The following is a 19,371-nucleotide window of genomic DNA, read 5'->3' on the forward strand; positions in this document are numbered from 1 at the left end:
CATGACCGTCGTATAAATCTAGCCAACAAAATCATCAATTTACTACTATTTTGGAACCCTATAACATAGACTTTCACACAGATGATTTTAGGATACTCAAAGGAACAAATGAATGACACAGTTTAAATATTAAAAAGAATTTCTGAAAAAATAAAGGTAAAAATGAAATAAGATTAAACAGCTAATGAAATAAATTACTAGATCTCTTTACAGGTATTCTCATTAAACTTAAAACTGTAATGGATTGAATAATCTCTATACTACATGGGTTACAAATGAATGGGTGATTTTGAAGATAGTATTACAAAATTCAGAATGCAACATAGCAAAATAAGACATAAAAAAGGAAGAGCATTTAAAAGACAAAAATATGTTGAGAAATTGCATATATTATAGAGCCCTACTGAGACTATCCAAAAGCTCCAAAAGGGAAATGAATGATAGAGAATACTTTAATAAAGAACCAGAGAATTTTCTGTAAAGATGTATCTTATTTATTGAAAGTGTATTAACCCTAAGCAGCATAAATAAATATAAATCAATGGTAAAGCATATTCTAGTGAAACTGATGAGCATCAAAGGTTATTTTAAACTGTTTTAACCATTTAAAAGTACAGCTCAGGAGCTTTACGTACATTCACATGGTTGTGCAACTGTCACCACCATTCATCTCCAGAACGTTTTCACTTTCCCAAACTGAAACTCCACACATTAAACAGTAACTCCCAACCCTCCCTTTTCTCAGCCCCTGACAACTAACACAATGCATTCTGTCTCTATGAATCTGACTATTCTATACACCCCATGTAGCCAGAATTATACAATAATTGTTTTGTAGTGATTAGCTTGTTTAGCTTATTAGCATTATGTCCTCAAGGTCCACCCGAGTTACTGCCCATGTCAGGATTTCCTTCATTTTTAAAACTGAAAAATTTTCCATTTTATACATATGCACATTTTGTTTATTAATAAATGGACAAACAATCAGGTTGCTTCCAACTTTTGACTATATTGAATAGCACTGCTATGAGTAGTGAAGGCAATGGCACCCCACTCCAGTACTCTTGCCTGGAAAATCCCATGGATGGAGAAGCCTGGAAGGCTGCAGTCCATGGGGTCGCTGAGGGTCAGACACGACTGAGCGAATTCACTTTCACTTTTCACTTTCCTGCATTGGAGAAGGAAATGGGAACCCACTCCAGTGTTCTTGCCTGGAGAATCCCAGGGACGGGGTGCCTGGTGGGCTGCCGTCTATGGAGTCGCACAGAGTTGGACACGACTGAAGCAACTTAGCAGCAGCAGCAGTGCTGAGTCACTCAGTCGTGTCCGACTCTTTGAAGTCCCATGGTAGTCCACCAGGCTCCTCTGGCCATGGAATTTTCTAGACAAGAATACTTATACACAATGGAGTATTACTCAGCCATTAAAAAAAATACATTTGAATCAGTTCTAATGAGGTGGATGAAACTGGAGCCTATTATACAGAGTGAAGTAAGCCAGAAGGAAAAACACCAAAACAGTATACTAACACATATATATGGAATTTAGAAAGATGCTAACAATAACCCTGTGTATGAGACAGCAAAAGAGACACTGATATATAGAACAGTCTTATGGACTCTGTTGCAGAGGGAGAGGGTGGGAAGATTTGGGAGAATGGCATTGAAACATGTATAATATTATGTATGAAATGAGTTGCCAGTCCAGGTTCGATGCACGATACTGGATGCTTGGGGCTAGTGCACTGGGACGACCCAGAGGGAGGGTATGGGGAGGGAGGAGGGAGGAGGGTTCAGGATGGGGAACACATGTATACCTGTGGCGGATTCATTTTGATATTTGGCGAAACTAATACAATTTGTAAAGTTTAAAAATAAAATTTTTTAAAATGCAAAAAAAAAAAAAAAAAGAATCCTGGATTGTCACTTCCTACTCTAGGGGATCTTTCTGACCCAGGAATTGAACCCGCACCTCTTGCATCTCCTTCATTGGCAGGTGAATTCTTCACAACTGGCACCACTCTGGGAAGCCCCGCTGCTGTGAACATGAGAGTAAAAATAATATGTTCAAGGCCCTGCTTTCAATTTTTTTGAGCATATAGACAGAACTGCTGGATCATATGACAACTCTATGTTTAATTTTTTTTGAGGACCTGCCATCCATATACTGTTTTCCATAGTGCTGCAGTATTTTACATTTCCACCAGCCATGCATAAGGGTTCCAATTTCTCCACATCCTTGACAAAACTTTTTTCTGATTTTTAATAATAGCCATTCTAATGATCTGAAGTAGTATCATCAAAGATATTTTTAAATATTAAAAGCTTTTAGAGAGAATAGAAATATTACTGACAAGGAAATAAATTGATGGAAGACTTTTTTATATTAAGAATGACACAAAATAAAGTAGAGCAACATCAAATTAAAAAGTCTGCACAGCAAAGGAAATCATTAACAAAATGAAAAGTTAACCTAATGAATGAGAGAAATTATTTGCAAATCATATATCTGATAAAGGGTTAATATCAAAAATATATAAAGAACTCATACAACTCAATAGCCAAAAAAAAATCATTAAACTGGACAGAAGATCTGAATAGACATTTTTCTAAAGAAGACATACAAATAAACATTGGTACATGAAAAGGTGCTCAGCATCACAAATCATCAGGGAAATGCAAATCAAAATCACAATAAGATATCACTTCACACATGTAATAATGTCTAGCATCAAAAGACAATAAAAAAATTATTGGCAAGAACATGGAGAAAAGGAAATTCTTGTGTAGTGTTGGTGGGAATGTAATTGGTATAGCCATTATGGAAAAAAAAAAAAGTATAGAGTGCCTCATAAAACCTAAACTAGGAAAACAGTATGACCCAGCAATTCCATTTCTGGGTATCCACCAAAAAAAAACACAAAAACTAAAACACTGACTGGAAAGAATGTATGCACCCTCCATGTTCACTGCAGCATGATTTACTATAGCTAAGATATGAAAATAAATTAAATGTCCGTCAATGAATGAACAGACCAAGAAGCTGTGGTGGATGTACACAATGGCATACTATTCAGCCATAAAAAATGAATGAAATCTTGCCATCTGTGACAACATGGATGGGCCCTGAAGATATTATGCTTAAGTGAAATAAGTCAGACAGAGAAGGCAAATACTATAGGAACCCACTTATATGTGGAATCTAAAAAACAAAAAAAAATCACCAAGCTCAGAGATACAAAGAAAAGTAATGGCTGCCATAGTCAGGAAATGGGGAGTGGGCAAAATGAGAAGGAGGTCAAAAGGTACAAACTTCCAACTATAAACTAAGTAAATCATGGGGATATACTATATAACATGATGTCTACAGTTAATAATACAGTATTGCATATTTGAAAGTTGCTAAGACAGTAAATCTTAAAAGTTCTATAAGAAAAAAATTTGTCACTACTTACGTGATGGATGTTAACTAGACTTAAGTGGTGATCATTTTTCTTTTTTTGGCCATGCTGCACAGCATGTAAGATCTTAGCTCCCCAACCAGGGATTAAACCCATGCCTTCTACAGAGGAAGCACTGGACCTCCAGGGAATCCCCTGTGGTGATCATTTTTCAATACATACAAATCTCAAATCATTATGTTATATACCTGGAACTAATATGGTATCTGTCAATTATACCTCAATTAAAAACAACTTCTGGAAAAAACATAAGAGAAAATCTCTGTGACCTTGTGTTAGGCAAAAATTTTTTAGGACAGAAAAAGCAGGAAGTACAACAGAAAATATATGATTTAAATCTCATCAAAATTTAAAAATTTGCACCCAGCACCTTATCTCTGCCCCAGGGGCACTGGCATCGTCTTGGCACCTGTGCATAAGAAGCTCCTGCTGATGGCTGGGACTGATCACCTACTGCTGTACCTCTGCGAGGGGTGGCCCCACCAATCTGGGCAACTTTGCCATGGCCACTTTTGATGCCATTTCCAGGGTATACAACTATCTCACCCCTGATCTATGGAAAGAGAGACAGATCACCAAGTCTCTGTATCAGTAATTCACTGATCTTCTTGTAAAGACCCACCCCAGAGTTTCCATGCAGAGAACCCAGGCTCCAGCTGTAGCCACCACAGTTTTATATGAGAAAAAATAAAGTGAATGAAGCTGGTTCTTAAAAGACAATACAGGGGGGTGATCCCAAGACAGTGGATGAATGGGATGGGGAGACCACTTTCTCCCCAACAAACACATCAAAAGATCATCTGTATGTGGAGCAACTCTCACAGAATGACTTCTGAACACTGGCAGAGGACCCCAGATGCCCAGAAAGGCAAACCAGTCTTCTCAGAATGAGGCAAGGCAAAAGATAAAGATGAAAAGGGAGACAAAGGATTTCAGGACAGGGACCAGGGACCATCCTGGGGAGGGAGTCGTGAAGGAGAAGTTTCCATATAATAGGAAACCCTCTCACAGGCGGGGTCAGTAAGGAGCTTAGGAACCTCATATGGAAGCATAATCAAGAAAACTAACCACAGAAATCAAAAAGAATGGCAATTTCCAGCTGAGAAGTGGCTCACATGCTTGTGTATGCCCGCAGCCAGTGCGGGCTGAGTGTGGAGGTGTGGGCTGCGTCATCAGTCCTCAGGGAAAAGCCTGAGGCCACTCGGAGGGGGCTAATGTGACACAGCACAGACAGAAAAACTATGGGACTGCCAGAAAAACAAAGAGAAACAGAGGACCATTCCCTCAGGAAGGTTCTAACTCAGCACTCTGACCCCTGGTGTGCTCACAGAACAAAGGATCGTGTCCTGGAAAATACTGAAGGGGGGATGAGCCAGTTGCCATTTATGGCCCCAGAAGCAGAGAGGCAGGTGCAAGACAGCCAGAGGTAGAAAGTAAGAGATCACTGCAGTTTTGGCCCCAGAGATGGCATCAGCCACCAAGCTGTGAACAGACAGCCAGTTACTACCCATATCTTCCTGGGATCCTGGAAGGCTCAGATCTGCCAAGAGTGTCATAGCCTTAGACCAGCTCCCCTAAGGAGCACAGCCCACCTGGGACTGTGCTCTTGCAGCATACCCAGGAGCCTGGCCCTGGAAGGTGCATGCGCACATTGGATTGTGGCAACCCCTGTGTGGTCCAACCACTGTGAGCGCTCCCCCCACACACCAGCAGCATTTGCAGAGTCCCTCCCTCTCCAAGGGATTAGATCTGACAGGCAGAGTGCCTTAAGAACTCTGGTGGAGGTTTGTAACACTGTACAGGTGGCAGTGATCAAAACCATCCCCAAGAAAAAGAAATGCAAAAAGGCAAAATGGTTGTCTTGAGGAGGCCTTACAAATAGCTGAGAAAAGAAGAGAAGCAAAAAGCAAGGGAGAAAAGGAAAGATATACCCATCTGAATGCAGAGTTCCAAAGAATAGCAAGGAGAGATAAGAAAGCCTTCCTAAGTGAACAATGCAAAGAAATAGAGGAAAACAATAGAATGGGGGAAGACTAGAGATCTCTTCAAGAACATTTCATACAAAGATGGGCACAATAAAGGACAGAAATTGTATGGACCTAACAGAAGCAGAAGATATTAAGAAGAGGTGGCAAGAATACACAGAAGGACTATATAAAAAAAGATCTTAATGACCCAGATAACCACAATGGTTTGATCACTCACACCTGAGAGACAGACATCCTGGAATGCAAAATCAAGGAGGTCTTAGGAAGTATCACTACAAACAAAGCTAGTGGAGATGATGGAATTTCAGCTGAGCTGTCTCAAATCCTAAAAGATGATGCTGTTAAAATGCTTCACTCAATATGCCAGCAAATTTGGAAAACTCAGCAGTGACCACAGGACTGGAAAAGGTCAGTTTTCATTCCAAACCCAAAGAAAGGCAAAGCCAAAGAATGCTCAAACTATAGCACGCTTGTACTCATTTCACATACTAACAAAGTAATGCTCGAAACTGAGGGCTTACATCTGGAAGTAACTTACAGGCTGGATTTAGAAAAGGCAGAGGAACCAGAGATCAAATTGCCAGCATTTACTAGATCATAGAAAAATCAAGAGAATTTCAGAAAAACATGTACTTCTGCTTCATTGACTACATTAAAGCCTTTGCCTGTGTGGATCACAACAAACTGGAAAATTATTAAAGAGACGGGAATACCAAACACCTTACCTGCCTCCTAAAAAACCTGTATGCAGGTCAAGAAGCAACAGTCAGAACTAGACATGGAACAATGGACTGGTTCCAAATTGGGAAAGGAGTACATCAAGGCTGTACATTGTCACCCTGCTTATTTAACTTATATGCAGAAGACATCAGGCGAAATGCCAGGTTGGATGAAGCACAAGTTGGAATCAAGATTGCTGGGAGAAATGTCAATAACCTCAGATATGCAGATGACACCACCCTAAGGGCAGAAAGCAAAGAGGAACTAAAGAGCCTCTTGATGAAAGTGAAAGAGGAGAGTGAAAAAGCTGGCTTAAAACTCAACATTCAAAAAATGAAGATCATGGCATCCAGTCCCATGCTTCATGAAAAAGAGATGGAGAAACAATGGAAACAGTGACAGACTTTATTTTCCTGGACTTCAAAATCACTGCAGATGGTGACTTCAGCCATGAAATTAAAAGACACTTGCTCCTTGAAAGAAAAGGTATGACAAACCTAGACAGCATACTAAAAAGCAGAGACATTACTTTGCCGACAAAGGTCTGTAGAGTAAAAGCTATGGTTTTTCCAGTGGTCATGTATGGTTGTTAGAATTGGACCATAAAGAAGGCTGAGCACCAAAGAATTGACACTTTTAAACTGTGGTGTTAGAGAAGACTGTTGAGAGTCCCTTGGACTACAAGGAGATCAAACACTTGCAAGGAGACTGCAGCATGCCAGGCTTCCCTGTCCTTCACCATCTCCCAGAGCTTGCTCAAACTCATAGCCATTAAGTTGGCGATGCCATTGAACCATCTCATCCTTTGTTGTCCCTTTTTCCTCCTGCCTTCCATCTTTCTCAGCATCAGGGAAAAATGCCATAGAAAAAGAAAATTACAGGCCAATATCACAGATAAACACAGATGCAAAAATCCTCAGCAAAATTCTAGCAAACAGAATTCAACAACATATTTAAAAAATCATATATCATGATCAAGTGGGCTTTATCCAGGGATTCAAGGATGCTTCAATTTCTATAAATCAATCAGTGTGATACACCATATTAACAAATTGAAAGATAAAAACCATATGATTATTTCAATAGATGCAGAGAAAGGCTTTGACAAACTCAACATTCATTTATGATGGAAAAAAACTCTCCAGTAAGTAAGGATAGAATGAATTTACCTCAACATAATAAAAGCAATATACCACAAGCCCACAGCAAACATTATCCTCAATGGTGAATAATTGAAAGCATTTCCTCTAAAATCAGGAATAAGACAAGGCTGCCCACTCTCACCCTCTACTATTCAACATAGTTTTGAAAGTCCTAGCCACTGCAGAGGAGAAAAAGAACCAAAAGGAATTCAGTTTGGAAAACTAGAAGTAAAAATCTCAGTGTTTGCAGATGACATGATCCTTTACAAAGAAAACCCTAAAGATGCCACCAGAAAACTGCTAAAGCTAATCAATGAATATAGTAAAGTCACAGGATATAAAATTAATATGCAGAAATCCTTTGCATCTCTACACATTAATAATGAAAAAACAGAAACAAAAATTAAGGAAACAATCCCATTTACCACTGCAACAAAAAGAATAAAGTATCTAGGAATAAATTTACCTAAAGAGACAAAAGATCTACATACAGAAAACTATAAAAAACACTTATGAAAGAAATCAAAGATGATATTAATAGATGGAAAAATATATCATGTTCTTGGATAGGAAGAATCAATATAGTGAAACTGTCTATACTATCCAAAGCAATCTATAGATTCAGTGCAATCCCTATCAAATTACCAGCAGTATTTTTCACAGAACAAGAACAAATAATTTCACAGTTTGTATGGCAACACAAACTAGCATATTTAGCATATTCAAAAGCAGAGACATTACTTTGCCAACAAAGGTCCATCTAGTCAAGGCTATGGTTTTTCCTGTGGTCATGTATGGATGTGAGAGTTGGACTGTGAAGAAGGCTGAGAGCCAAAGAATTGATGCTTTTGAACTGTGGTGTTGGAGAAGACTCTTGAGAGTGCCTTGAACTGCAAGGAGATCCAACCAGTCCATTCTGAAGGAGATCAGCCCTGGGATTTCTTTGGAAGGAATGATGCTAAAGCTGAAACTCCAGTACTTTGGCCACCTCATGCGAAGAGTTGACTCATTGGAAAAGACTCTGATGCTGGGAGGGATTGGGGGCAAGAGGAGAAGGGGACGACAGAGGATGAGATGGCTGGATGGCATCACTGACTCAATGGACGTGAGTCTCAGTGAACTCCGGGAGTTGGTGATGGACAGGGAGGCCTGGCGTGCTGCGATTCATTGGGTCGCAAAGAGTCGGACACGACTGAGCGACTGATCTGATCTGATGGCAACACAAAAGACCCCAAATAGCCAAAGCAATCTTGAGAAAGAAGAATGAAACTGGAAAAACCAACCTTCCTGACTTCAGACTATACTACAAAGCTAAAGTCATCAAGATAGTTATGGTGCTGGCACAAAAACAGAAATATAGATCAATGGAACAAAACCAAAAGTCCAGAGATAAATCCACGCACCTATGGACGTCTCATCTTTGACAACAGAGGCAAAAGTATACAGTGGAGAAGATAGTATTAGCAACAAGTGGTGCTGGGAAAACTGGTCAACTACATGTAAAAGAATGAAATTGGAACACTTTCTAACACCATACACAAAAATAAATTCAAAATGGATTAAAGACCTAAATGTAAGACCAGAAACTATAAAACTCTTAAGAGGAAAACATAGGGAGAAAACTCGATGACATAAAGCACAGCAAGATCCTCTATGACCCACGTCCCAAAGTAATGGAAACAAAAACAAAAATAAACAAATGGAACCTAATTAAACTTAAAAGCTTTTGCATAATGAAGGAAACTACAAGCAAGATGAAAGACAGCCCTCAGAATGGGAGAAAATAATAGCAAAGGAAGCAAATGACAAAGAATTAATCTCCAAAACATACAAGCAGCTCATGCAGCTCAATAACGAAAAATAAACAACCCAATCAAAGAGTGGGCAGAAGACCTAAACAGACATGTCTCCAAAGAAGACATACAGATGGCTAATAAACACATTAAAAGATGCTCAAAATCAAAATCAGTCGTTATTAGACAAATGCAAATCAAAGCCACAATGAGGTATCATCTCACACCGGTCAGAATGGTCATCATCAAAAAGTATACAAACTTATAAATAATAAAAATAAATGCTGAAGAGGGTGTGCAGAAAAGGAAACCCTCTTACACTGTTGGTAGGAATGCAAACTGATACAACCACTATGGAGAACAGTATGGAGATTCCTTTAAAAACTACGAATAAAACCACCATACGACCTAGCAATCCCACTACTGGGCATATACTCTGAGAAAACCAGTACTGAAAAAGACACATGTACCCCAATGTTCATTGCAGCATTGTATCTGCAATAGCTAGGACATGGAAGCAACCTAGATGTCCATCAGCAGATGAAAGGATAAGGAAGTTGTGGTACATATACACAATGGAATATGACTCAGCTATAAAAAGGAAGACATTCTAGTCAGTTCTAATGAGGTGGATGAACATAGAGCCTAAAATACAGAGTGAATTAAGTTAGAAAGAGAAAGACAAATACCATATATTCACACATACATATGGAAACTTGAAAGATTGTACCAACGATCATACATGCAGGGCAGCAAAGGGGACACAGACATAAAGAACAGGCTTTTGAACTCAGTGGGAAAGAAGTTGTTGTTCAGTCGCTCGGTCATGTCTGACTCTTTGCAACCCCCCAGCAGGCCTCCCTGTCCTTCACCATCTCCTGGAACTTGCTCAAACTCATGTCTATCGAGTCGGTGATGCCATCCAACCATCTCATCCTCTGTCGTCCCCTTCTCTTTCCACCTTCAATCTTTCCCAGCATCAGGGTCTTTTCTAATGAGTCAGCTCTTCACATCAGGTGGCCAAAGCAGTGGAGCTTCAGCATCAGTCCTTTCAATGAATATTCAGGGTTGATTTCCTTTAGGATTGACTGGTTTGATCTCCTTGCAATCCAAGGGACTCTCAAGAGTCTTCTCCAACACCACAGTTCAAAACCATCAATTCTTCAGCGCTCAGCTTTCCTCACAGTCCAACTCTCACATCCACACATGACTACTGGAAAAATCATAGCTTTGACTATATGGATCTTTGTTGGCAAAGTAATGTCTCTGCTTTTTAACATGTTGTCTAGGTTTGTCAACCTAACTTTCCTTCCAAGGAGCAAGTGTCTTCTAGTTTATTGACCATGGTTATGGTCCACAGTGATTTTGGAGCCCAAGAAAGAAAATCTGTCACCGTTTCCATTGTTTCCCATTTATTTTCCATAAAGTGATGGGACCAGAGGCCATGATCTTACTTTTTCAAATGTTGAGGTTTAAGGGGCTTTCCTGGTAGCTCAGAAATAAAGAATCTGCTTGCAATGCAGGAGACACAGGCTCAAGACCTCCTGGAGAGGTCAGCCTTCTTTATGGTGCTCAGCTTTTTTTATAGTCCAACTCTCACAACTATATATGACTACTGGAAAAAACCATAGCTTTGACTACATGGACCTTTGTTGGCAAAGGAATGTCTCTGCTTTTTAATATGCTGTTTAGATTTGTGATAGCTGTCCTTCCAAGGAACTAGCATCTTTAATTTATGGACTGTCCATAGTGATTTTGGAGGTCAAGAAAAGAAAATCTGTCACTGTTTTCACTTTTTCCCCATATATTTGCCATGAAGTGATGGGACCAGATGCCATGATGTTAGTTTTGTGAATGTTGTTTTAAGCCAAGTTTTTTCACTCTTCTCTTTTACCTTTATCAAGAAATTCTTTATTTCCTCTTCACTTTCTGCCATTAGGGTGGTATCATCTGCATATTTGAAGTTGTTGATATTTCTTCCAGCAATCTTGAGTCTAACTTGAGATTCATCTAGCCGGGCACTTCCCATGATGTACTCTGCAGAGAAGTTAAATAAGCAGGATGACAATATACAGCCTTGATGTTCTCCTTTCCCGATTTGGAACCAGTCCATTGTTCCACTCCCAGTTCTAACTGTTGTTTCTTGACCTGCATACAGGTTTCTCAGAAGACAGGTAAGATGGTCTGGTATTCCCATCTCTTTAAGAAATTTCCACAGTTCTTTGTGATCCACACAGACAAAGGCTTTAGCATAGTCAATGAAGCAGAAGTAGATGTTTCTCTGGAATTCCCATGGTTTCTCTATGATCCAGAAAATGGTGGCAATTTGATTTCCGGGTTTGCCTTTTCTAAACCCGGTTTGTATATCAGGAAATTCTCAATTCACATACTGCTGAAGCCTAGCTTGAAGGATTTTGAGCATTACCTTGCCAGCATGTGAAATGAGTGCAACTGTACAGTAGTCAGAACATTCTTTGGCACTGCCCTTCTTTTGGATTGGAATGAAAACTGAATTTTCCAGTCTCGTGGCCACTGCTGGGCTTTCCAAATTTGCTGGCATATTGAGTGCAGCACTTTCACAGCATCATCTTTTAGGATTTGAAATAGCTCAGCTAGAATTCCATCACCTCCACTAACTTTGTTTGGAGTAATGCTTCTTAAGGTGCACTTGATTTCACACCAGGATGCCTGGCTCTAGGTGAGTGACCACACCATTGTGGTTATCCGGGTCATGAAGACCTTTTTTGTATAGTTATTCTGTGTATTCTTGCTGCCTCTTCTTAGTATTTGTGCTTCTATTAGGTCCTTACAGCTTCTGTCCTTTATCATGCCCATCCTTGCATGAAATGTTCCCAATTTTCTCAAAGAGATATCTAGTCTTTCCTGTTCTTTTTCCTCTATTTCTTTGCACTGTTCACTTAAGAAGACTTTCTTACTTCCTTGTGCTATTCTCTGGACCTCTGCATTCAGTTGGGTGTATTTCTACCTTTCTTCCTTGCTTTTCACTTCTCTTCTTTTCTCAGGTGTTTGTAAAGCCTCCTCAGTTTGCCTTCTCGTATTTCTTTTTCTTTAGGATGGTTTTGGTCACCACCTCCTATACAGTGTTATGAGGTTGGGGCTGTGTCCCTGCCGTGTCAGTTGCTTGGTCCAAGATATACTAGTACAGTTGCCTACAGGCTATTAGGCAGGGGTAGGGCTGGGTCCTGAGGCTAATAAGCTAGAGAGAGGATTCCAAAATGGCACTTTTCAGCAGCAGTGTCCACAATGGTAGAAGGAGTTCCCAAAAACCAATGCTGCCTGTCTTTCCAGAAGATTCTCCAAGATCAGCAGGTAGGTCTGACTCAGGCTCCTTTCAAATTATTCCTTCTGCCCTGGGTACCAGAATATGTGAGATTTTGCATGTTTCCTTTAAGAGTAGAGTTTCTATTTCACACAGCCCTCTGGGACTCCCCAAGCAAGCCCCATTGCCCTTCAAAGCCAAATGTTCTGGGAGCTTATCTTCCTGGCACAGGACCCACAGGTTGGCAAGCCTAAAGTGGAGTTCAGATCCCTCAATCCTTGGTGAGAACCTGTGCAATTGTAGTCCTTCTCCCTTTCATGGGTCACCCACTCGTATGGTACTCGACTATATAATAAGTCCACTTGTCTTACCTGTCTCATCATGGTTTCTTCTTTATGTCTTTAGTTGTCAAAGATCTTTTCTGGTAGGTCCCCCAGCACTTTTCATTGACAGTTGTTCTGTAAATAGTTGTAATTTTGCAGGAGACATGAAAGATGTAGGTTCAATCCCTGGGTCGGAAAGATCTCCTGGAGGAGGGCATGACAACCCACTCCAGTTTTCTTGCCTGAAGAATCCCATGGACAGAGGAGCCTGGTGCACTACAGTCCATAGGGTCACAAAAAGTCAGACACAACAGAAATAGCACGCACACACAACAAAGTCTTAGCCTATATCATATTCTATATACCCGAGAAGCCTCATTTAACTTTTTTGTAAAGTAGGTCTTCTGGCAATAAATTAATGTTTTCCTTGCCGAGAGAGCCGTTATTTATTCTTTCATTTTGAAGACTATTTTTTCTGAGTTGATAATTCTCAGTTGACCATTTCTTTCTGAGCACTTTAAAGATTTCATTCCACTGTCTTTTTGTTTGCATGGTTTTAATGGGAATTCTGCTGTAATTCTTATATGTGTATCTCTGTAGGCAGTGTATGTTTTTTCTGTCTAGCACAAATTCCTGCCCTTTCCCCATGGGTAGTACTCCTCCTCCTCCCCCACCCTTTTTCCTCTTTCCAAGGTGTGAAGAAATTTTATCAGCATCCTCAAGCTAAAGGTTCTGATTATATAGTCCATGCAGATTAAGGCTTTTGTTCCATAAGGGAAATAGAAGAGATGGGATTAAGTGGAGTTTCTCTAAAGGCTGCTGTTCCCTACTCCATCCAGCACCACAGGGAGGCTCTGTTAGGGTATTCTGTTTCTTCACACATTTCTCAAAAGCAAAGCCTGCAAGAAAGTGTGAACCACTAGTATCTGTGGTCTCAGGGACCCCATCTTATATTCTCACACTAGTCTATACTTTGTCATTAGGAATTCATTAAAAATGTGTTTATTCTTCATACCAGCTTCTATGGCTTTTAGTGATATCTCTTCTAGTTAAGCCTAGATCCTGGAGCCATGCTGTTGCCTGTCTCTCTCTAGATTTCAAATTAGCCATTTGCCCTGGAACCTGAAGTTGCTTATGGGTTCAAGAACTGCAGTGCCAATCTGCAGTATGTATAGCAATTTTATTGTTGCAATGATAACAGTGGTGCTCCTTCCAGTTATCAACATCTCTAAGATGAAATTGGAAGTCTTCTCTTCATTCATCTATCATTTCATTGTCTAATCTGAATTTGTCTTTCCTTGAAGTACTGGACAAGTCATTTTTTTAAATTGAAGTACAGCTGGTTTACAATATAAATTTCAAGTGTACAACATGAAAATGTTAGTCGCTTAGTCATGTCCAACTCTTTGAGACCCTATGGACTGCAGCCCGCCAGGCTTCTCTGTCCATGGGATTCTCCAGGCAATAATACTGGAGGGAGTTGCCATTTCCTTCTCCAGGAATCTTCCTGAACGTGGTATCGAACCTGCATCTCCTGCTTAGCAGGCAGATTCTCTACCACTGAGATACCTGGGAAGGCTACACATAGTGATTCACAATTTTTAAAGGTTATACTCAATTTACACTTATTATAAAATACTAATTATATTCCCTGTGCTGTACAATACACACTTGTAGCTCATTCATTTTATATGTAGTAGTTTGTACTTCCTAATTCCCTGTCTTGCCCCTCCTTCTTTCCCTCTTCCCAGGGGTAACCACTGCTGCTAAGCTGCTAAGTCACTTTAGGCGTGTCCGACTCTGTGGGACCCCAAAGACAGCAGCCCACCAGGCTCCCCCGTCCCTGGGATTCTCCAGGCAAGAACACTGGAGTGGGTTGCCATTTCCTTCTCCAATGCATGAAAGTGAAAAGTGAAAGTGAAGTCGCTCAGTCGTCCGACTCTTAGCAACCCCATGGACTGCAACCTACCAGGCTCCCTGTCCATGGGATTTTCCAGGCAAGAGTACTGGAGTGGGGTGCCATTGCCTTCTCTGAGGGGTAACCACTAGTTTGTTCTTATGAGTCATATTTTCTTAAACTATTGAGAATTTGTTACAATTATGTCTTCAGACTTTATATCTTCATGTTTTATTTCCTTCATCCCCTTAAGTCCTTCTATTAGAATGTTGGAGCCTCTTAGCTCATTTATATCTTTAATATCTTGTGTCTGTGTGCTTCACTATGTATGAGTTTCTCAGTATGACTGTCCATCTTTGACAACATTGAGATATTCTAATAACTAAATAAAGTCTAGGGTTTATTTCATATAGTAACATTTTCATTTTAGTGGCCATTTTTTCCAAAATACTAATGCAATATTTTTATATCTCTGTGATCTTGTTGTTTTTTTTTTTTCCCTGCCATGTTACCTGTTTGTTGTAAATGGAAATTATGCCTTCATTTAATCCTTCTGAATGTCTTTAACTATATCTATTTAAAAGATTTTGTCATTCTAGTTCATAATGTGAATTTTCATTCAGTTATTCCTCTTCTGATTACTGAATTTTTTTGGTCTGTCTTTCCTCATATGTTTTGAAATTATGGCTCACAGACTAATTTGAATTGGGTTCTTTCTTGTTTGCTTTGTTTTTTCCTCTTTCTGCTCCTCTGTCCTCATATATCTCTGTCTGGAAATTGTCTTCATGTGGGTGGGCCTTGTGATTTCTTCCCCAGAGTGTTCAGCAAAGTGCTGCCTCAATACTAGGGAAAATTAAACATGACTAAAGACTGCTCTGGTCTTGACTAATGAAGCTTTAAAACAAAACCTGAAAGTAACCTAATTGCTCCCCAAATAAAGCTTAAGAATACTTTCAGGAATTCAAAAAGATTTCAAGCTTCTAACAGGGTAAAATTCATATTATATGGTTACGATAAAAAAAATTCCCAGGCATGTAAATAAGCAGAAAAGAATCCATAGTGAGTGGGAAAATCAATAAATTGAAACTACTGCAGAAATAACAGAATTAGACTATTAGGATGATAGACAGAGTTGAAAGGGAGGGATCACAGAGCAACATAAGGAAATATTTAGGGGTGACAATTTGTCCATTATACTCATTGTGCTGGTCATAGGTGTATACATATGTTAAAGCTTATCAAACTGTATACTTTACATATGTAAAGTATATTGTATATAAACTTGACTCAAAAATTCTGTTAAAAATTTAAACTGTGTGAGATTTAAACTCTGACCCTGAAATTTCATTTCCAGAAATCAGTCCTAAAGCAATACTTACCTGTATTCACAGAGGTAAAAGGTCAATGCACATTCCTGTTTGTAATAATAATAATTAAAAACAACCTAAAAATACCAGAAGCAAAGTAGAATTACTGTATATTTATATATTATACACTTATTTAAAAGAATGTGCCCAATCTATATGTGGATGAAAACACTTTCATAAAAATTAGTAATAGTAAATAAAGAAATTTGAGGGATCACTTTTTCTTGCAGATAGCAGACTGCTGCTAAGTGCTTCAGTCGTGTCCGACTCTGTGCAACCCCAGAGACGGCAGCCCACCAGGCTCCCCTGTCCCTGGGATTCTCCAGGCAAGAACACTGGAGTGGGTTCCCATTTCCTTCTCCAATGCATGAAAGTGAAAAGTGAAAGTGAAGTCGCTCAGTCGTGTCTGACCCTCAGCAACCCCATGGACTGCAGCCTTCCAGGCTCCTCCATCCATGGGATTTTCCAGGCAAGAGTACTGGAGTGGGGTGCCATTGCCTTCTGGACACCCTAAATGACTGTTGAAACTGGAAAAGTTAAATCAGTGGACATAGTATTTTTTTAAATTACCATTTTAAATACATTTCTGGAACTTGGAAAAAGAGGATTTTGCAAAGTCAAATGCCAAATGAAAGCTGGAATATAATGATGTGAGTGCCAAATCTGACTTTCACCCCGAGGGTTTCTTTTGAACTCCTGATGCTCCACTTTACAGATTACCTTTAACCTACAGCCTATCCTTGGTGGGGATTTTAGTTTAGAATTATATATAAACTGGGACTATTGGTTCTGAGTGGAAAGGAAAATTTTATGGTCACAACATCAAAGAGGATTTCTAAATTCCAGCTTCTTTATGTGATTCTGAACATATCAAGTGGGGAATTTAATTTTAAAGTTCCAGGTTGGCTGTGCTGCAGGACAAGTGATAGAGATGGGTGCAAATTTACTTGAGGGATACAATTTCAAGTTTCAAAGTATTCCCACTGATAAAAATTCTAAGAAAAATGAACCACAGATACTAAAAAGAAAATCAAACACATAGAGACAAATCTCACCATGAATGAGAAACAAGGTCAAAATCAAGAATCAGAAATGCCAGATATTTGATACTGGGATTATTAGTTACCAAAAATAAAATAGCTTATTTATATACATTTTTAGAAATGAGGAAGTTTGCAATGTAAACTTGTATCGAGGAATAAGACTTACTGAGCACAATGAAGTCATTTGAGAAAAAAACCCCAGAAATTGTAGAAATGTCATAAACACATGAACACACACATGTAATTGAAGTCCGAAATTTCAAGGATGAATTAAACAAGTGACTAAATACAGTTTTAGAGAGAACTGATAAATTTTATTATTTTTAATTTAATTTTATTTTTTAACTTTACAATATTGTATTGGTTTTGCCATATATCAAAATGAATCTGCCACAGGTATACATGTGTTCCCCATCCTGAACCCCCCTCCCCCCTCCCTCCCCATACCATCCCTCTGGGTTAAATCAAAGAAGTTAATCAGTTTGCAGTTCTAAACACAAATATATTAAAAATACTAGAAAGAGGATAAGAGATAAGAATGATAGAAGATACAATACATGTTTAATCAGAGTTGCAAAAGTCCACAGATGATGAAGAAGAGGTAATACTGTAAAATATCTTTCAGGAATTCCAATAAATACAAAGCAGATTAATAAAAAATGAATATAAATCTAGCCACATGATAGTGAAACTACCATGAATACCAAATGTATGGAGTATAGAAAAGAAATTTTAAGTGATCAATTATCTACCTGGGAATGACAATGAAATTGGGCTTGTCTTCATGACAACCAGAAGAAAGCCAGAAGATAGTGAGCCTAGAGAAACTATATATGTAGAATTCTATACTCAGGGCAATTGTCTTTCAAGTAGGCATTAAATAAAAGCAATTTCTGACAAACAAAACAACAGAGAACCTAAAACCAATAGCTTCTCACTAAAAGTCTTATCTAAAAAGTGTGCATAGAGTAATAGGGAACTAATCTAAGGTGAAATGTCTGAGATGCAGGAAGCAGTGGCAGGAATGATCACCAATGACCATTGTGAGGTAGGGCTGTTGCTACATAATAGAAATAACGGAGAAAATGTGTGGCACTCAGGTAATCATCCGGGATGTATCTAGGCATGTAGTTACAGATGCCACATCCTATAAAGGACAGAAATTTAAGTCTCATATGCCTCAGTGATGAAGTCCTGGTTCACCTAGCAGAATGTGAGCTGATGTTGAAAGGAAGCTCTAACGGGTCTCAGGGAAGGGAGCTGAGGAATAGAAGTTACAGAGTAGAGACTAATCATAGCAGCAACAACTGTTAAGTCCCACTAGCCTTGTTTTTGTAGGTTGTGGCAGACACAAACTGCCAAGATTCTGCTTTAGTAAGACCTGCTGCCCAGGTGGCGCTAGTGGTAAAGATAGATCAGATCAGTCGCTCAGTCGTGTCCAACTCTTTGCTACCCCATGAATCGCAGCACGCCAGGCCTCCCTGTCCATCACCATCTCCAGGAGTTCACTCAAATTCTCCTCCATTGAGTCGGTGATGCCATCCAGCCATCTCATCCTCTGTTGTCCCCTTCTCCTCCTGCCCCCAATCCCTCCCAGCATCAGAGTCTTTTCCAATGAGTCAACTCTTCGCATGAGGTGGCCAAAGTACTGGAGTTTCAGCTTTAGCATCATTCCTTCCAAAGAACACCCAGGGCTGATCTCTTTTAGAATGGACTGGTTGGATCTCCTTGCAGTCCAAGAGACTCTCAAGAGTCTTCTCCAACACCACAGATCAAAAGCATCAATTCTTCAGTGCTCAGCTTTCTTCACAGTCCAACTCTCACATCCATACATGACCACTGGAAAAACCATAGCCTTGACTAGATGGACCTTTGTTGGCAAAGTAATGTCTCTGCTTTTGAATATGCTATCTAGGTTGGTCATAACTTTCCTTCCAAAAAGTAAGCGTCTTTTAATTTCATGGCTGCAATCACCATCTGCAGTGATTTTGGAGCCCAGAAAAATAAAGTCTGACACTGTTTCCACTGTTTCCCCATCTATTTCCCATGAAGTGATGGGACCAGATGCCATGATCTTCGTTTTCTGAATGTTGAGCTTTAAGCCAACTTTTTCACTCTCCTCTTTCACTTTCATCAAGAGGCTTTTTAGTTCCTCTTCACTTTCTGCCATAAGGGTGGTGTCATCTGCATATCTGAGGTTACTGATATTTCTCCCAGCAATCTTGATTCTAGCTTGTGCTTCTTCCAGTCCAGCGTTTCTCATGATGTACTCTGCATATAAGTTAAATAAGCAGGGTGACAATATACAGCCTTGACGTATTCCTTTTCCTATGTGGAACCAGTCTGTTGTTTCATGTC

Source organism: Bos mutus, chromosome 5 (assembly GCF_027580195.1).
Source record: "Bos mutus isolate GX-2022 chromosome 5, NWIPB_WYAK_1.1, whole genome shotgun sequence".
NCBI lineage: Eukaryota > Metazoa > Chordata > Mammalia > Artiodactyla > Bovidae > Bos > Bos mutus.